Source organism: Engystomops pustulosus, chromosome 1 (assembly GCF_040894005.1).
Source record: "Engystomops pustulosus chromosome 1, aEngPut4.maternal, whole genome shotgun sequence".
Lineage (NCBI taxonomy): Eukaryota > Metazoa > Chordata > Amphibia > Anura > Leptodactylidae > Engystomops > Engystomops pustulosus.
The window spans coordinates 157,759,556-157,779,326 of NC_092411.1; the positions used below are offsets into that span (position 1 = coordinate 157,759,556).

General features: G+C 42.3%; 2 protein-coding genes across 7 annotated transcripts in view; both read right to left on the bottom strand.

Moving 5' to 3' along the window:
* The window catches only part of JSRP1 (junctional sarcoplasmic reticulum protein 1), a 79,603-nt gene that overhangs the window by 47,888 nt on the left and 11,944 nt on the right, over window positions 1-19,771 (bottom strand). The window lies entirely within an intron of this gene.
* The window catches only part of LOC140065194 (uncharacterized), a 192,772-nt gene continuing 183,991 nt past the window's right edge, over window positions 10,991-19,771 (bottom strand). For both annotated transcript variants that reach the window (XM_072112796.1, XM_072112787.1), the window contains one exon: window positions 10,991-11,003. The gene's annotated coding sequence lies outside the window, so the exon portion shown is untranslated. The remainder of the gene's footprint in view (window positions 11,004-19,771) is intronic.

The following is a 19,771-nucleotide window of genomic DNA, read 5'->3' on the forward strand; positions in this document are numbered from 1 at the left end:
AATTTAAAAAACAAATTGTGTCGCAAAATCAATCATTCACAAGCACCAGGAATAGGTTGGCGACTCCGGCGAACCTCGGCGCAGCAGCGACACCTGGTGGACATCGGGCGCACGACCTTAGTGAATCGCCGGAAGACCCGAATCCTCGTCGGAGGACACGCCACTGGATCGCGACCGGGTAAGTAAATGAGCCCGGTTCTGTCCTACAAACTACTTAGTGAACTAATAAGCAGGAATTGCTAACAACATTAAATTACTGTATGTGAACATTTTTGTTAATGTACATTGTGGTGGACAATTTCTGCAGCCAGCCATGCAACCCCTTTAGTATGCAATCATTAAGCCCCTTTCACATAAACATTTTTCACACGTGTTTTGCACATGTTTCTGAAATGTGGAACTTGCACTAGACCCATTTTTTGTCAGACATTCAATTTTTTTACACACACACATCCATAGGGATGCATCAGAAACGCACATAGAAAATATAGTACACAATCATTAAAAAGGCAGTAAAAACTGATAAAAAAAAAATGACCCACTGAAATTTGATAGAAAATGCCAGTTTTTCACTGACCAAACTCTGATCAATCTCTGCAACCCTTGTGTGAAGGGAGCCTCTTAGTGCAACACAAGACGTTCTATTATGTATTTTTTAAAATGTATTAAATATCTACATTAAAATGGTTGTCCCAAAGTTAGAAAAAAATAGCGAGGTGTCTGGGGGGGGGGGGGGAGGGGGTCATGGGAGTTCATAAATAAATATATATCAACCCAGCAGCCTGGAAGCTGTCAGATCAGAGCTTCCCCTGTTAACAAGCAGGGGCACGGCACGGAGGGACCACAGCCGGGACAACAGGAGGGATGTACATGTTTATTTATGCAGCCCCCATCCCGACCACTATTTTTTCTAAATCTTGGAAAACCACTTTAACTTACCCTATATAATAAGATCTCATTAAACGAAAACAAAAAATCATCAAAACAAGCTATAGGTGTTGTCCACTGTGCTAACAAAGAGCTGAAGGTGCTGGATCCCATGAGAATCTATGGAGAATCTCTGTAAATTTTGACATACAACAGATATTGGAAATAGGATTGCAACAAACAACTTTTGTGACAATTCTGGTCTTTTTTGTACTGCTAATTTATTATATTTTTTGGACTATAAGACGCACTTTTTAGCAAGAAAAAATCTTGCTAAAAAGTGCCTGCGTCTTATAGACCGAAGGTCAGGAGGATCCAGCACTGCCAGACCCTCCTGACCGCTGTAATGGAAATTGGGTGATGTCAGAATCATGTGACTGATCACATGCTATTTTATTTTTATTTTTGATCACATGCTTCTTACATCACCAAATACTGCCGAGAATGGGGACATGCTGCGCTGGGACACAGTAAGAAGGACAAGAGGGGCGTTCTATGTGTATTGCTGAGCTGTGTGTGTAACTGTATGGATTTTACTAAAAGGAATTGGACCAATTGTCAGGCAGGGTTTGTTACTGGAAAGAGATACAAAAACCGCCCTAGGGCGGCACAAAGGAGCCCATATCCTGACAATAAGGAGTGGCGATTAAAACTTAACTTTTATTTATGAGCTAAAGTATATAATATAGGGTATGAATAGATACTTGGTGCTCAAAACAGAATTCGTGATTTAAAAGCACAAGTGTCCTAAATGAGGTGGCCTTAGGGTATAGGATCGTAGATCTGTGTATATAGTAACATCGGAGTGGGCTGGACTCGGGTAGTGATAGCTAGTATGGCAGATATACAAACCTGAACGCTATGGGTTATTATCATTTAAACCCAAGCGTTGATTCCTGTGGTATGGGATCAGTGAGATCCCAGACTTATACAGGAATCTATTGCGGTATCCACAGCCCACAAGACCCTAAGTCTATCCAGCCTACAAAACCAAGGTACCACCCCTAGATAGGACCACTGCAATTTAAAATAAGAAAAGAAATTAGCCCCCCGACATGTTTCGCCAGTGACCTGGCTTCATCAGGGGTCGGGCTAATACTAATCGGCGGCGCTGTCTCGCCGGGTATATAAAGATCTTAGCCCCTCCCCTCTGAGGGTATTTGACCTATGGGTGAGGCGGTTGCTCGCCGCCACCTACTTTTCTAAAGTGATTGAAGTGTAACAGAGGTGGGTGGAGCCGAAATCCGTGCCAATGGAGCGGGGCCAGGGGTGGTGCTACCTCAGACAGCTGGCGATGACACTCACCAATCCCTGCGAGCGAGTGTGCGCATGACAGGTTCGGCAGTGTTGATTCAGCGGTGAAGACGACTGCGCATGCCCAGGTACTTTGCCTCCGGAGTACGGCCGGCGGAGAGATGCTGTCAGCAATAGAGCTGACTGCGCACGCTCAGGCACTCTGTCCACAAACGCCACGGTGGAGATCAGGCAAAATGCACCCATCCGCTAGGTTAGGTAGGTATACTTCTGAGCATTTCCCATATAATATCCTAGGTCAGTAAAATGGTGCATAGAGGGGGAGGGGTATATGGGTATAGAATTCTTGGTTGGCACACCAAGTAATGAATATCCATCCTTTAAGAAGTGATGAGGTATACAATACCACTTCTAATAAAGACAAAAAAAAAAAAAAAAAAAAAAAAAAAAACCTTTAAAAAAAAAAAAAAAAACTTAAAAAAAAAAAAAAAATTTTTTTTTTTTTTCCTTCCTTTTCCTTTTTTTTTTCCCTTGAAAAAAATGAAGAAGATAAAGATGCACATAAGTGGCCCCTTAGAGAAATGCTGCGAAGGTAAAGCCTTCATTCAGGCCCGATGGGCTCAGGGATTTAAGTCGGTGGATCCATCTGGCTTCCAACTGTAGAAGCTTATGGTCGATGTTTCCCTGTCGGGGTCCCGATCGGACCTGATCTATGGCCCAGAAACGCAGGACATTGGCATCTCCTTCATGATGCAGTCTCACATGTCTGGAGATCGGGGTATCCTTCCCTGTCGTGATGGAGCTGATGTGACTAGATATTCTCCTGCGGAGCTGTTGGATCGTCTTGCCCACATACCATCGTGGGCAGGTACATTGTGCCACGTATATCACAGCTGTGCTTTTACAATTTAGATGGTATTTAATCGTGTAGGTAGAACCATCTACTGGGTTAGTGTATGTTTTCGTTTTTAACTGTATGGATGATGCAAAGCTGTGTGTGTAACTGTATGGATGATGCAGAGCTAAGTGTGTAACTGTATGGATGAAGCAGAGCTGTGTGTGCTGTGCTTTAGTGCGACAAACAGGGATATTTTAATTGGAGCAAAATATATTTTTCCTTTTTTGGAAGCCTAAATCTTGGGTGGGCCCTATAGTAAGAAGCGTCTTATAGTCCGAAAAATACCGTATCACCTTCCATTGGAAAATCCTGACCCTGAACCTATGTGGTGGTTTTCAAGATGGAAGCCATGTTCCAGACGTAGCCTAAAAGATAGGCCCCAACACCCATTAAACACTGGGGTATTTGGATCAAAACTGCCTCCCCAGCTACATCCTGAAGTCATGTACTGTACTATTTAAACAGTAATTGTGCATTGATTATTATTACATCTATTCTTCTCTAAATTCCTCCAAACACCCCATGTCAGGAGGTAGGACATTCCATCATATAAGCACCATTAGAAGATATGGGTGATCTTATAAGAACATGTGAGAAAATAGTCTGAACAGTACAGTATGTTCTAGACCCTCTTCATTTCCCTTACTAGAGCATTTATCTGATTTGGCCCCCTGGCTACACAATGTGACTATCACTGTCATTAGAAGAAAGAGTTTTTTATTTCAGATGGAAATCAGTCTGTGTTAAGACGTCAAGACCTGACAGGCGTGTCTGCGCTGCCAGAAAGAGAAATCTCTCCTGGAAGGTTCTGGCAAAAGATCAAAGTTGTAATCTTAATAACCAATGCAATCTACATGTAGGAGGAGCACAGAAGATGGACCTATAAAATTCTCCACCCCAATTGTCAAGTTAAATTACACATGCCGTCATTCCTGATTCAACCCTAAAACCAACATCTTCTTTTTCTCAACTCTTTATGTGGTAAGATGTGACATTTTTCTATTTGTTGTTTTAGTTGGTTAACTGCCTACTGCTCTGTAAGCAATGCTGAACACTTAACCCCATACGAGTTTCTACTTCGGTCACTAAGGGGCTTTGGGCTAGGCCGACTTGTCTTTTCCATTGTCCTAATCCAAGTTCAGCCAATGACTTGGCAGTCATATGACAGCAGGGCCCCTGCTCTAACAGTCCAGATCAGAATTAGTTCTAAAGTTATTACCGGACAAGTGACACATGCTGGTTTTGAAAAATAGGCCTTTGTCATCAATGCAGAAATGAGCGAGAGGCAGGATTAGTAGGGGCAGGGGCCCAGTATCCTTTGGATACACAATCAGTGCCAACTCATAGAAAACTCCTTTTAAGAATACAGGTGGTCCCCTACTTAAGAACACCCGACTTACAGGAGACCCCTAGTTACAAACGGACCTCTGGATGTTGGTAATTCACTGTACTTTAGCCCCAGGCTTCAATGAACATCTATAACAGTTATTAAATGTGTTTGCAAATAAGTTTTATTGTTAAACCTGGTTCTTATGACAATCCAACATTTTTTAAATCCAATTGTCACAGAGACCAAAAAAAATTTGGTTGGGGTTAAAATTATAAAATATACATTTCCGACTTACATACAAATTCAACTATAGGATTTTCTATGAACATTAGTAGGATGAAGAAACCATTAATTATATTACACTGGTGGATTCTGCTTTGCCATAGTGAATGTATAGAATGACCGTCTAGTAGTGCCATATTGTGAAGTGCCATTACAATATTACAAGTACTGTGGCTAGCACTTGTCCCAATTATCTTCGATGGGTTCATAATAAAAATAATAATCTTTATTTATATAGCGCCATCAAATTCCATAGCGCTTTACACATTATATGGGACATATACAAATATGATATTACATTACAGAGTATAAACATTTATATGGAACAATAGAAATGAGGGCCCTGCTCACAAGAGCTTACATTCTATGAGGATGAAGCGAGTGACACAAGAGGTAAAAGAGCTTGTATAATTGTCCAGCCATTCTTTATAAGGGAACAGTATAAAATAATTTAATAAATAAAAAATTCTGCTACTTGACCAAGCCATCAACCGCCTTATTATACACAAGGTCCAAGGGAAAGTGACTGCAGAGAAGCCTGGAGCTTGGTATATATGGATTCCATTGCCCCGTGTATGAGCCGACGGCCTGGGCCACAAAAGAAGGACAGGAATAGGACCTACTCTAAGTCTGCTGCTTGGGCAGTCTTATTCTATTGTCATCGGTGAGTAAACGTCGGGTAAAAAAAAACAAGTAACTTTGGCACAATTTTTTGCAGCCTGTGAACACGTGGGTCTGCAGGGAGCCTGCATGTGAGGAAAAACCTCCTATCATTATCCTTGGCATCCCTATTGCTACTCTAGAATGTTTTTTTATTTCTTTTCTATCAACGGAGTCAAATGCAGTTGTATGCAAGCACAATGATGCAAGACAATTTAAATATACATGATTGACACCCTTCTATCATACCATTAAAAATTTGAGAAGCCTAACTGAAGGTAGGCAAGACTATATTATATAACAGATGGATGCAGTATTTATTTCACAGTCACTATCATTTAATCAGCTAAAACATCTGAGCTTTCTTTTATTAAATAACTGAAATAAACAGAAAGTGGCTTATTTTTACAGATAGATATAAAAGTACCGTATATGCCGGCGTATAAGACGACCCCCAACTTCTGCCCTAAAAATATAGAATTTGGTATATACTCACTGTATAAGACTACCCCTCTCCCAAATGAAAAAAAGTCTGCTTAAAACTTTGCAAAACAAACAAGAGAGCAAGTGCCTGGTGATCATAACTGTAAGCTGCGATATTAATGAAGATCCGACATGCTTCTGTAAGTGCCGTCTGTGACCCCCAGCTCTGTGACGCCGACCGCTGTGACACTCGTACAGTAAAAGGCTTGGGTAGATCTGGAGTACTTAGGAGATCATCTTATATTAAGAACTCTATCTCTGATGATAGAGACTAAAACAGAGATCTAAAGGCGTGTGCCCACCCCCAAACTGTAAAATGGCAGGAACTAGATCCTGCTCTGTACCACAACTCCCTACCATAGAGTCAGCGTACAAGCAGCATAACATTCCTTAACCACAGTTTGGACTGAAAGAAATAGCAAGCTAAGAGGCTACAACATAGTAATAAGGTTCTCATACAACTCCAGCAAAGCACCAGCCAGGGCAGTCATCATATTACCCAAATCCATATTGATCCACAAGCAGCATACACCGAGAAGCCAGGTAGTAGTAGCGGCTTTGAATATGAGACTACCATGTTTTTCAATCATCTTGGATATATATATCAGGATTCAGAGTCTGTGGACCCTATGGACCACCGAGGGAGATGGTACTAGCCGACACCTGGGAACAGAGTCTAAGTGGCACTTGGACTTCACCAGAGCCCGCTGCAAAGCAGGATGGTCTTGCTGGGGTACCACCAGGTCGAGCCACAGGTGCGACGAGCCCGCGGTGGCAGCCAAGGTAGCAATGCAGGAGACAGTCTGAGCCCGGGGTTACAGCAGGAAAATAGCGTGGAAGGAACACTAGGACTCACGGCAGGAACACAGGAGCAGGCACACGGAACAGGAACAGACAGGCACAAGGAACAGGAACGTGAACGCAGGAGACACAGGAACGCTGGAGACACAGGAACGCTGGAGACACAGGAGGGCTTTCTCTTCACAGGAATGGCTTGAAGATCCGTCGGGGAATGATGGGAACTGCCGGATTAAATGCAGACCCGGGAGTGGCCAGCGCCAATCACCTGTATCCTTTAAATCTCTGAGTACCGCGGCGCGCGCCCTAGGGAGCAGGGACGCGTGTGGTGCCTAGCCTGGACTGGAGCAGGAGCGTGGAGTGGTAAGTCAGGGGCCGCGTCAGCGGGCCAACGCCATAAAGAGGGACATGAGTGCACATCTGTGATCCGTGACATGGATCGCGGAAGTACCCGTGACAATAAATTTGACTTGCATGTATTTATGTAGATTCTTCTCATAATTTCTTCAAATTTATTTTGTTAGTATGTCATATATTCTCCTTTCAACACTACCTAAATCCTTCACGGTTGATCAGCATTTTTCAGCAAAATGGTTGCTTTGGGTTTAAATACTTTTTTCTATGTGTACGATTGGGTTGAGATCTGGAGATTGTGAGGGCCAATCTGGCAACAATTTGTTTGACAATCCTGACTTTCAGTTTTTGTCCTGCTGGAACACTATTCATTTTTAGAAACCACAAATTTACAAAGTAACTCATCTTGTACAATACTAAAACATTGCATCGCACTGAGACAACCATTGATCCAGGTCAAGAATCCAAAAATTTTGGTTGCGGTGGAAGATGCGCCTCTATTCAATAGTCCACTGGATTGTACAGGAGATTTGCCACTAGATCCTTAAAAGGGGTATTCCCACGCAGACAAGTTTCTTACTCAGCACAACAACATAACACATTCTCTAATTCACTGTTATTAACAAAAACGCAGAATTTCACAGATATAAGCCCAACCTTTCTCTATCAGTCCTGCTGTACACAATTTCAGTTGTCCCTAGTCGACCCTCTTGTCTTGTGCCTCTAGCCACGCCCCCTGCAGTCCTAGCACCGGAGCTCACACTGGCATATACACCGATTCACATCCTGGCAGGAGATTGTGAGGACAGACAAACTGCAAACTATGTAAGATAAGTGATCCGGGGGAAGGGGAATTCAGGCACAAATCTGTGAGACTGAGAACAGAGATGTAGCAGTGCTGACTCTGTAATAGGCATCTAATGGATCTCATGCATCTCTGATCTGTCTCATCTGTCAGTGTGTTAGTACAATGTCAGAAGCCAGATGAAAGTGTATATGCACCTGTGGATTCATGTGGATCATGACACAAGTGTCATGGAAGTATAGAAAAGTTGTAGGGATGGTGGAAGCTGTCTAGGACTATGGTGGCCATCTGTATTGATTCAAGGACTTCTAAAGTACCAATTCTGAGGCTCCAATCTTCTCTCCTGCTTCTTCTGAGCTTTCTCTGGGTATTAGTATAATCTATAGACGGAGGAGAGGAAGTGCTAGCCGAAAAGCTGCAGTGACTAATGTGAAAGGACTGGTATGAAAAGCCCCTGCTGTGTCTCCTCTACTCTCCCTGTACTATCTTGGGCGTCTGTTTGGATTATAATCTATGGTGAAGGATTCTGTAATAATACTACTCTAATCAAATATTAGATATAATTTTACCTCTGGAGGGATGTTCTTCCTTAAGTCCAAATGTGACGGGTTCTTGTCCCATACTTTTAACATCCAGTTTTGACATTCTCTTAGGTGAAACTGGCTCCATGACATGCAATGTATGCAAGCAGTAAGATGTCCCAGAAGCTTCATGGTCATTCTACAGTCATGGCCAAAAGTTTTGAGAATGACACAAATATTATATTTTCACATGATCTGTTGCCCTCTGGTTTCTATGTGTGTTTGTCAGATGTTTTTATCACATACAGAAATACAAGTGCAATCATATTATGAGTAATAAAAGCTTTTATTGACAGTTAGAATGAGCTAATGCAGTAAGTCAATATTTGCAGTGTTCACCCTTCTTCTTCAGGACCTCTGCAATTCTCCCTGGCAGCTCTCAATCAACTTCTGGACCAAATCCTGACTGATACCAGTCCATTCCTGCACAATCAATGCTTGCATTTTGTCACAATTTGTTGGTTTTTGTTTTTCCTACTGTCTCTTGATGATTGACCACAAGTTCTCAATGGGATCAAGATCTGGGGAGTTTCCAGGCCATGGACCCAAAATCTCTATGTTTTTTGTGGGACATGTTGTACTTTGCAACAGTATCATTCTGGAGTACATGTTTTTTTTCATCACTTTTTATAGAATTTTTTTTGTGGGATTCAATAGGTAAAAATCTTAATTTTTGGCAGGTTTTTAAAGTTTTTATATCGCGTTCATCCTACAGGTTCAATAATTATTTCATTTTATTCTACGGATTGTTATGGACGCGGTGATACTTTATATGTGGGGTTTGTGTAATGATTTAGACTTTTTTTAGCATTATATTTCTCTTTAGATGTTATGGGGATTATGGACATTTATATTGATTTATTACTTTATTCTTTTATTGAAAAACTTTTTTTTTTTTTTTTTTACTATTTCCACCATGGGACATGCTTGTTCATGATAATACTCTGCAATACTGATATATTTCAGGGTATTAGCAGTGTCAGCCTATGCACATTCATAGGCTGACACTGTGCCTTTAAAGGACACCTGTCATCAGATCTGTGTCACTATTTCTGTCACCACTACCTGTTAGAGCAGCTCACAAGGATGCCATCCCAGCCTTTATCTAGTCAATTCATACATTAACCCCTTAGCGCAATAACATGTAACCTTACGTCTTGCTGCGCATGGAGGAGTATGAAGAGGGCTCACGGGCTGAGCCCTCTTCATACTCACCGGGCATTTGCTTCATAATGAAGCAAATGCCCGTCGCTAGCACCCGCTTTAACCCTTTGATCGTCGCCGGCAAAGCTGCCAGCGGCATGAAAGAGCCCACGGCGCGTGGGCGCCGCCATCTTGGCGCCGATCATCCCTCCCCGTGACTCCATCGGGGAGCGGCGATCCATTGCCATGACAGCCTCGGATCACACAAAGATGTGCACATTGTAATAGCTGGTGTGCAAAATCCCCATCCACTGCCATACTGTAGTATGGCAGTGTATGGTAGGATCAATCAGACAACCTAGGGTTAAAGTACCCTAGGGAGTCTGAAAAATAGTAAAAAAAAAAAAAAATTATATTAAAATAACATAAAAATTCAAATCACCCCCCCCCCCCTTTGATAGAACTGATATAAACAGGGCTGATTCTAGCTTTTTTGCTGCCTGAGGCGAAAACTGAAATGCTGCCCCCCCCCCTGAAAAAAAAAAAATCCTAGCCCTGATCTCCTTCTATATACCGACCACTAAATTTACATATGCAACTTAACAGTAGTGCTGTGTTAACAAACATGAAATCCAGGTCTTGGTCGAAAAGATCAAGGGATTCAAGTTGTGGTCTAGACCTATAGTAAATCAATATTATTACTCAAATTGCATTTCTGCAAGCAAAGGTCTTTTGACCAAAAGTGAAAAAATGAAAAGGTATGTATAAAATTTAACTTTTATTTAGATTCTTGTAATAAAACCAGAACTAAGTCTGTGTTTGTCTCTTATTTCGGATAAATGTGCTAGGCCGAAAATATTTAAAAGCTTTTGTGATGGTGGTGGGTTTGTAATTGTGCGTGATGTAACACCATATAGCAGTGGTGGCGAACCTTTTAGCAGTTGAGTGCCCAAAAAGCAACCCAAAACCCTCCTTATTTATTGTGAGGTGACAACCCAAAATTAAAGCAGTAACTTATTGCTCCCTGCTCTGCAACAACTTTCAATCATATTGGCCTCCTGAGGACAGCAACACAGTAGAAAGATAGAAAATGTTAGCTTCTTTCCAGTGTCCCTCTGTACACAGAGAATCGTGGGGCCAGCAAGAGGTCCTCCAAAAATAATTTGGCCCTGTCTATTCATTCTCCCTCTTCCTACAGCCCCAAGTAGCAAAGTAAGTATCAATATATGAGTGAAAGCAGCATCTTTTAAGTTGCTTGGAACTGCAGGAAGATTCTTTGAGTCCTGTCTGGTGCGCTGGGGCAATGGCCCGGGTGCCCACAAAAAGGGCTCCGAGTGCCGCCTCTGGCACCCGTGCCATAGGTTCGCCACCACTGCCATATAGGGAGAAAGACCAGATCTATAGCTGTAGGGTGTGTGTCTGTGAAGACTCTTTTGCCCTTATTAAAGACAGGAGTGTTCTCTCCAATTGTGGGTTCGGCAGGGTTAGTATTGGCTACCCAAGGTGCCCTGATAGTCTACGGTGCCCACAGATGAGATCCACCAGTTGGTGGTACGTCACCTATCCTCTCTTAATCGACCGTTACACATGCACGTTGGGAGGGGGTATTTTAGGAGTCCACATGCACACACACATACATCCCCATTCCCACTGATATATTGTTTGCTGTGGTCCTGATGTTTCCGTTGTCGCTAATGTTTGTATGGAGTTTAGTCTTTGATAACTGTCTATTCGTCTCCCTAGGTGTTAGGTTTAATCCTAATATAACCCTCTTAGCATGTCGCTGCAGTTCGACATCTATTGATGTAAAGGTGCCCACTACTTAAAATGTAAGCCGTTCAATCAACCCCCCCCCCCGACATGTTTCGCCACAATCTGGCGTCCTCAGGGGGTATCAGCCCTGATACCCCCTGAGGACGCCAGATTGTGGCGAAACATGTCGGGGGGGGGGGGGGCTGGTTGAACGGCTTACATTTTAAATACGTAGGGAAAGTCCAAAACAGCACATCAAAGAAACAGCAGTGGTGGGTGCAGGCACTCAGAACCAGGCTTTAGGTCCTCCAGAGGTAGGTAATTGAAAATAGGCAGCACTCCAAGTACATTAAAGTACATAAGCAGTGACGTTTCGGCTCCAGGGAGCCTTTTTCAAGCCAAGTGAAGACAGTGGAGCTCATACACACTCACCGGCCACATTATTAGGTACACCATGCTAGTAATGGGTTGGACCCCCTTTTGCCTTCAGAACTGCCTCAATTCTTCGTGGCATAGATTCAACAAGGTGCTGGAAGCATTCCTCAGAGATTTTGGTCCATATTGACATGATGGCATCACACAGTTGCCGCAGATTTGTCGGCTGCATATCCATGATGCGAATCTCCCGTTCCACCACATCCCAAAGATGCTCTATTGGAATGAGATCTGGTGACTGTGGAGGCCTTTTGAGTACAGTGAACTCATTGTCATGTTCAAGAAACCAGTCTGAGATGATTCCAGCTTTATGACATGGCGCATTATCCTGCTGAAAGTAGCCATCAGATGTTGGGTACATTGTGGTCATAAAGGGATGGACATGGTCAGCAACAATACTCAGGTAGGCTGTGGCGTTGCAACGATGCTCAATTGGTACCAAGGGGCCCAAACAGTGCCAAGAAAATATTCCCCACACCATGACACCACCACCAGCCTGAACCATTGATACAAGGCAGGATGGATCCATGCTTTCATGTTGTTGATGCCAAATTCTGACCTTACCATCTGAATGTCGCAGCAGAAATCGAGACTCATCAGACCAAAAAACGTTTTTCCAATCTTCTACTGTCCAATTTCGATGAGCTTGTGCAAATTGTAGCATCAGTTTCCTGTTCTTAGCTGAAAGGAGTGGCACCCGGTGTGGTCTTCTGCTGCTGTAGCCCATCTGCCTCAAAGTTCGACGTACTGTGCATTCAGAGATGCTCTTCTGGCGATTTGAGTCACTGTTGCCTTTCTATCAGCTCGAACCAGTCTGCCCATTCTCCTCTGACCTCTGGCATCAACAAGGCATTTCCGCCCACAGAACTGCCGCTCACTGGATGTTTTTTTCTTTTTTGGATCATTCTCTGTAAACCCTAGAGATGGTTGTGCATGAAAATCCCAGTAGATCAGCAGTTTCTGAAATACTCAGACCAGCCCTTCTGGCACCAACAACCATGCCACGTTCAAAGGCACTCAAATCACCTTTCTTCCCCATTCTGATGCTCGGTTTGAACTGCAGGAGATTGTCTTGACCATGTCTACATGCTTAAATGCACTGAGTTGCCGCCATGTGTTTGGCTGATTAGAAATTAAGTGATAACGAGCAGTTGGACAGGTGTACCTAATAAAGTGGCCGGTGAGTGTATATATATATATATATATATATATATATATATATATATATATATATATATATATATAGAGAGAGAGAGAGAGAGAGACAAAAGAAAAGGTAGTTCCTGCTCACCTTCTGATGCACATAGTCCCCAGCGCGAGAACATCCAAAGAAGCCCCACGGACCGCAGGCATGAACTCCAAAACGAACAAACGAAGTCTGCGCTTTCAGGGATGTTGCAAGTAAAATCAAAATTCTTTATTGTATGCCGTTAAAATCCAGAATAGGCAGATAGCATAGGTGATAGCATAGGTGTGAGGGTCCAAGTACAGCGACCTACGCGTTTCGCCCTTAAGCGGGCTTAGTCATGGTCTGTAACAAACAATGTGCAGTATCCCGATTTAAAAACCCCCGCTCCCGAGATGGCGTGTGACGTCACGGTCATGTGATGTGAGTCACGTGATCGGACAAAGCCACGCCCCCTCCGGAACGGTACGAATCTAGATACAATAAGAGCCTTAAAGAGAATAAAAACACAAATCTATATAAAGGTAAGATGCATGGATGAAGACTTAGGATAGAGTTGCATGGAAGCCTATAAAAAGGAAGAAAAAATGGAAAAAAGATCTGTCTTATTAAACTGTAGCTCTAAGTAAACATACCATATGAAAGTGTAAACAAACATGCGGACACTGACATAGGTGTTTGGTTAGGGATAAATACTTAACCAGGAATAACACAAAGCACATATTGGTTAGAAAATGGTGACTAAGTATCAAATTGACATGACATGGACTAACAATGGTAAATGCATGCTCATTAGTAACAAAGAATTATGTCCTGTCTAAGGTTCAAACCTAGAGGCTGAGTTGTTTGTAATGTAAACATCCAATATGTTTCTCTATTCATGAGTTTTCTCCTGTGGTCTCCCCCTCTCTCTGGTTTTTTCACTTTTTCGATGCCCTGCCATTTAAAATAACTGTTGTCACCATTATGTATATCACGAAAGTGCTTAGAGGCTGCTGACATATTAGTTAAATTGGAATTTTTTATGTCTGACAGATGCTTTCTAATCCGGACTTTCAAAGAATTGGTGGTATAGCCCACATATTGTAGATTGCACTCCACACATGATATTAAATAAACAACACAAGTGGTGTTGCAATTCATATATGTGGTGATATTATATTTTTTCTTAGTGGTACAAGATGTAAAATTATCTATGGTTAGAAGATGCTCACAAGTGGTGCATCTGAGGTGCCCACATTTATGGTTGCCAGGATGATGCAACCATGAATATTTTTTATTTCTACTATCTTCTGTGTGGCTTTTGAAAACACTTGGGGAGACAATAGAACCTACAGTGGGTGCTTTTTTGGATATGATTCTCACGCCGTCTGACAAACATTCCTTTAGTTCTGCATTTTGCTCTAAGATGGGTAAGTATTTAGTTATGACTCTCTTCACAAGATGAAACTGATTACTGTAGGTGGTTACAAAAGTGATTGGTTTTGGATTGGATTTGTTGGCATCTAGTTTGTTGTGATAATGTTTCCTGTCTACAAGGAGTGTATTTCTGTCTACCTTGTGGATCCTATTCCGAGCTGAAGTTAGGACATTTGGTTTGTATTCCCTTGCTCTGAATCTCTTTTCCCATTCTGGCATTTGTGTATTAAAAATTTGGTCTGAAGAGCTATTTCGACGGAGGCGGATTAATTCGCCATAGGGTATATTGTCAATGACATGCCTAGGATGGCAAGAGGTAGCTAATAGTACACTATTTCCTGCTGTGGGTTTTCGAAAAGGAGACACATTGATAATGTTGTTGTGACCTTGAATTGTTATATCTAGATAATCAATATGGATATCACCAAAAAAATGTGTAAATTTAAGGTTCATATTGTTTTCATTGATATATTTAGCAAAATTATCAAACTCAGCATGTGAGCCTTGCCACAGCCACAAAAGGTCGTCTATAAAGCGTCCAAACCATTTAATGCATGTTTTAAAGGGATTAGAGTCTGTGAAAATATGTTTAATTTCCCATTGTGTCATGAAAATATTGGCAAGGGAGGGGGAGAACTTGGCCCCCATAGGGGCCCCCTCCACTTGCAAATAGAACTGGGAGTCAAACATGAAAAAGTTATTTTGGAGAAGGAAATGTGTGGTCATGATGATGAATTCTTTTAACTGTGGAGAGTATGTACTAAATTCATCGAGATGTTTGGAGAGGTAAATTAATGCCAGATCATGAGGAATTGAGGAATAAAGGGCGACAACATCACAAGATGCCCAACTGTAGCCCTCCTTCCATTCCATTTTGTCAATAATCTGGAGTAAGTGTTTCGTATCCCTCAAGTACGTAGGTGTGATCATGGTTAAAGGTTGTAAATAATTATCAAGCCAGTCTCCCAGACGCTCTCCCAAGCTGCCGATACCTGCAACATTGGGTCGGCAGGGGGGAGGGAAAATCCCTTTGTGGACCTTGGGGAGTGAATGGAAGACTGGCATGACCGGAAATTTATTGAACAAAAAGTCTCTGTGTCTCTGATCTAAAACCCCTAATGCTAGACCTTCATCCAACAGTTTGGAAAGATTCTTTTGGCAACTAGGTGTAGGGTCAGTGGACAGCTTGCGGTAAGTAAGTGGATTGTTAAGGAGGTCTTCATTGATTTTCTTATATAGAGATGCATTTAGAAGTACAATAGCACCCCCTTTGTCCGCACTTCTAATTACTAGGTCAGGGTTGTTTTTCAGATCCTGCATCGCTTTCTTCTCCAACTGAGTAACATTAGACCTAGATCGAGTGCTGTCACAATGCGATTTAAGGGTGTTTAGTTCTTTCATTACTAAATCTTGAAATTTATCCATACAGTCTCGTCTAGACATGACTGGATAGAAGGTAGGGTTCTGTATTGGAAAGTTTTTTAAGGGTCTATCGTCTACTCCCTGGGATTCCCTCTCCAAACTTTTGAGACAGAGAATCCCCGTCTGGTCATTAAAGTCAGCAAAATGAGAATCAAACAAATTGAGGGCCGGCGGGCCATTACCAGTGTCAGAAGATGATGAATTAGGTGCTGCATCATCCACTCCCTCTCTAAAGTGCAATTTTACCGTGAGATTTCGAACAAATTTATTCAGATCTAAAATAGTCCTGTAAAGATCAAACTCCACTGATGGAGAGAAATTGAGTCCCTTATTTAGTATTTTTATCTGCTGTTCCGTAATGATAAAGCTGGACAAGTTGATAACTGAAGACTCTGTTATCGCTTCTTCGTGGCTCCTTGACGCGTCTTCATTTTGTCTGTTTCTTTTGCGGGACCTTTGTTTCCTCCCCCCTCTCCTGCCCCGTTTTTTGACGGGTATCTCCTAGTGCTGGCTGAAAAGTCCGATGCATCATCTGAGGGGCATGATGAAGAGCTATTATGAGAGTCCTCAGTTTCTGAGAAGCTCACGTGGGGTGGTGGACCGTCCTTTTTGTGGTTTGCACGTCTTCTGTGTTTATTCTTTTTAAGGATGGATTTCGGGGTGGAGCTCCTCTCTTTACGATGTAATTTCCATGTATATACCTCGTTATACTTATAATCCAAGAGGTCTCGGTCAAATTTCCTTTTCTTGGTTTCTATTATGCTGTTTTCTATTGCTGTAATTTTAGTATTAAGGTCCTCCTCCACAGCCTTAAACTCTTCTGTAGTCACAAGAATTGTAAGTTGTTTTATTATATCCTCTGTCTCCAGTCGAATCGAATCCAAAACTCTGTTTTCTTCCGTAATGATCAGATCCATCAGTTTCTCTGAGCAGTCACTTAAAGTCTCATTCCATTTTTCTTGAAAAGTGTCTGAATAAACAGTGGTGGGTGCCTTTTTAATACGCAGACCCCGCGGGATCATTTTCTTTTGTAAATATGAGGACAAAGTCTCCGCATCCCACCAAACTTTTGTTTCTTTCTCCATTAGTCGTTCCCATCTGCCCTTTAAAATAGTAAGTTCTTGTGATTGGATGCCTGAGCTGCCATTCGTATTGAATAGTACAGCTGCTTTCTTTTTGCGGTTGTCACTAGTAGTGGTATAATTATCCGCAGACGCTCCGGCTCCATTTAACACTCTATGCAACAATAGTGTTCCACTGCCAAATATTAATTCTGGGGTTAAAACACGGTGAGGGAGCAAGGAACCAAAGTCCATGTAAATTCAAAATAGAGACAAAAGAAAAGGTAGTTCCTGCTCACCTTCAGATGCATAGTCCCCAGCGCGAGAACATCCAAAGAAGCCCCACGGACCGCAGGCATGAACTCCAAAACGAACAAACGAAGTCTGCGCTTTCAGGGATGTTGCAAGTAAAATCAAGATTCTTTATTGTATGCCGTTAAAATCCAGAATAGGCAGATAGCATAGGTGATAGCATAGGTGTGAGGGTCCAAGTACAGCGACCTACGCGTTTCGCCCTTAAGCGGGCTTAGTCATGGTCTGTAACAAACAATGTGCAGTATCCCGATTTAAAACCCCCCGCTCCCGAGATGGCGTGTGACGTCACGGTCATGTGATGTGAGTCACGTGATCGGACAAAGCCACGCCCCCTCCGGAACGGTACGAATAAATGTGGGCAACGGCAACCATAAATGTGGGCACCTCAGATGCACCACTTGTGAGCATCTTCTAACCATAGATAATTTTACATCTTGTACCACTAAGAAAAAATATAATATCACCACATATATGAATTGCAACACCACTTGTGTTGTTTATTTAATATCATGTGTGGAGTGCAATCTACAATATGTGGGCTATACCACCAATTCTTTGAAAGTCCGGATTAGAAAGCATCTGTCAGACATAAAAAATTCCAATTTAACTAATATGTCAGCAGCCTCTAAGCACTTTCGTGATATACATAATGGTGACAACAGTTATTTTAAATGGCAGGGCATCGAAAAAGTGAAAAAACCAGAGAGAGGGGGAGACCACAGGAGAAAACTCATGAATAGAGAAACATATTGGATGTTTACATTACAAACAACTCAGCCTCTAGGTTTGAACCTTAGACAGGACATAATTCTTTGTTACTAATGAGCATGCATTTACCATTGTTAGTCCGTGTCATGTCAATTTGATACTTAGTCACCATTTTCTAACCAATATGTGCTTTGTGTTATTCCTGGTTAAGTATTTATCCCTAACCAAACACCTATGTCAGTGTCCGCATGTTTGTTTACACTTTCATATGGTATGTTTACTTAGAGCTACAGTTTAATAAGACAGATCTTTTTTCCATTTTTTCTTCCTTTTTATAGGCTTCCATGCAACTCTATCCTAAGTCTTCATCCATGCATCTTACCTTTATATAGATTTGTGTTTTTATTCTCTTTAAGGCTCTTATTGTATCTAGATTCGTACCGTTCCGGAGGGGGCGTGGCTTTGTCCGATCACGTGACTCACATCACATGACCGTGACGTCACACGCCATCTCGGGAGCGGGGGGTTTTAAATCGGGATACTGCACATTGTTTGTTACAGACCATGACTAAGCCCGCTTAAGGGCGAAACGCGTAGGTCGCTGTACTTGGACCCTCACACCTATGCTATCACCTATGCCAGCGATGGCGAACCTTTTGGAGACAGAGTGCCCAAACTACAACCAAAACCCACTTGTATGTCGCAAAGTGCCAACATGACAATTTAAGCAGTAACTTACTGATCCCTGCTGTATCACAGGTTTTAATCGCATTGGTGTCCTGAGGTCACCAATACAATAGAAAGATGATGGAGAAATTTGGATTGTAGCTTCCCTCCAGGGTGCCCTGAAGAGGAAGGATCAGGAGACCCAGAGCAGGAGCTTCAAGGATAATCCATCTCTGTCCACACCTTCTCGCTCCTCCTGTAGTCCTGGCAGCCAAGGATGTTGCTTTACAATAGCGCTGAGCATGGCAAGTCCTCGACTGTCTTGGATCACAGGAGAAAGCCTTGAGTCATATCTGGCAAACTATGTGCTGGGGTGAAGGCCTGGGTGCCCACAGAAAGGGCTCTGAGTGCCACCTCTGGCACCCGTGCCATAGGTTCGCCACCACTGACCTATGCTATCTGCCTATTCTGGATTTTAACGGCATACAATAAAGAATTTTGATTTTACTTGCAACATCCCTGAAAGCGCAGACTTCGTTTGTTCGTTTTGGATATATATATATATATATATACCAAACAGAATGATCATATGATTAAGTAGCCCCGCCCCCTAATTTGCATATTGCGTCTAAATTTACAAACATGATAGGCATTAAATATCCACAAAATCATCAATAAATATATACATAGTGAAAGTGCATGTGCTATGGTACAGTACATACAATTGATTTTACAAATATCATCAAGATTGTGTATTATAAAGTGCTAAGTGCAGTGTTACAAGGATAAATTACAATCAAAAACAATGACAAAAGATTACGGGATCTCACCACCCCATCCACGCGCTGCAGAGGGAAAATAGCCAGCCTGTGAGCGCGCCAATAACCAAATGCTGCTATACCGTTGTCTAGGACAGTGATTTTCAACCAGTGTGCCGTGACACATGGTCGGGTGTGCCGCGGGGGAAAGTTCCCCAAACTATGTACCTGCAGCTCCAGGGAACAGCTATGGGGGCGTCTTGTGCGCCCTCATATGCCAATCTGTTCCTGGGGCTGTGGGAGAGGGACCTCCTAGACAGCAACTGTGATGTCACTATGGACCGGGTCCTACTTTGGACCCGGTACATAGATGACATCCTGATTATTTGGAAAGGTGACCTAATTGAATTACAAAGGTTCTTTGAACTCCTCAATAATAACCAGTACAACATCAAATTAACATATACCGCTGACAAATCCTATGTTTCCTTTTTGGATGTGGCTATTAGGAAGGATGCGGAGGGATATCTACAA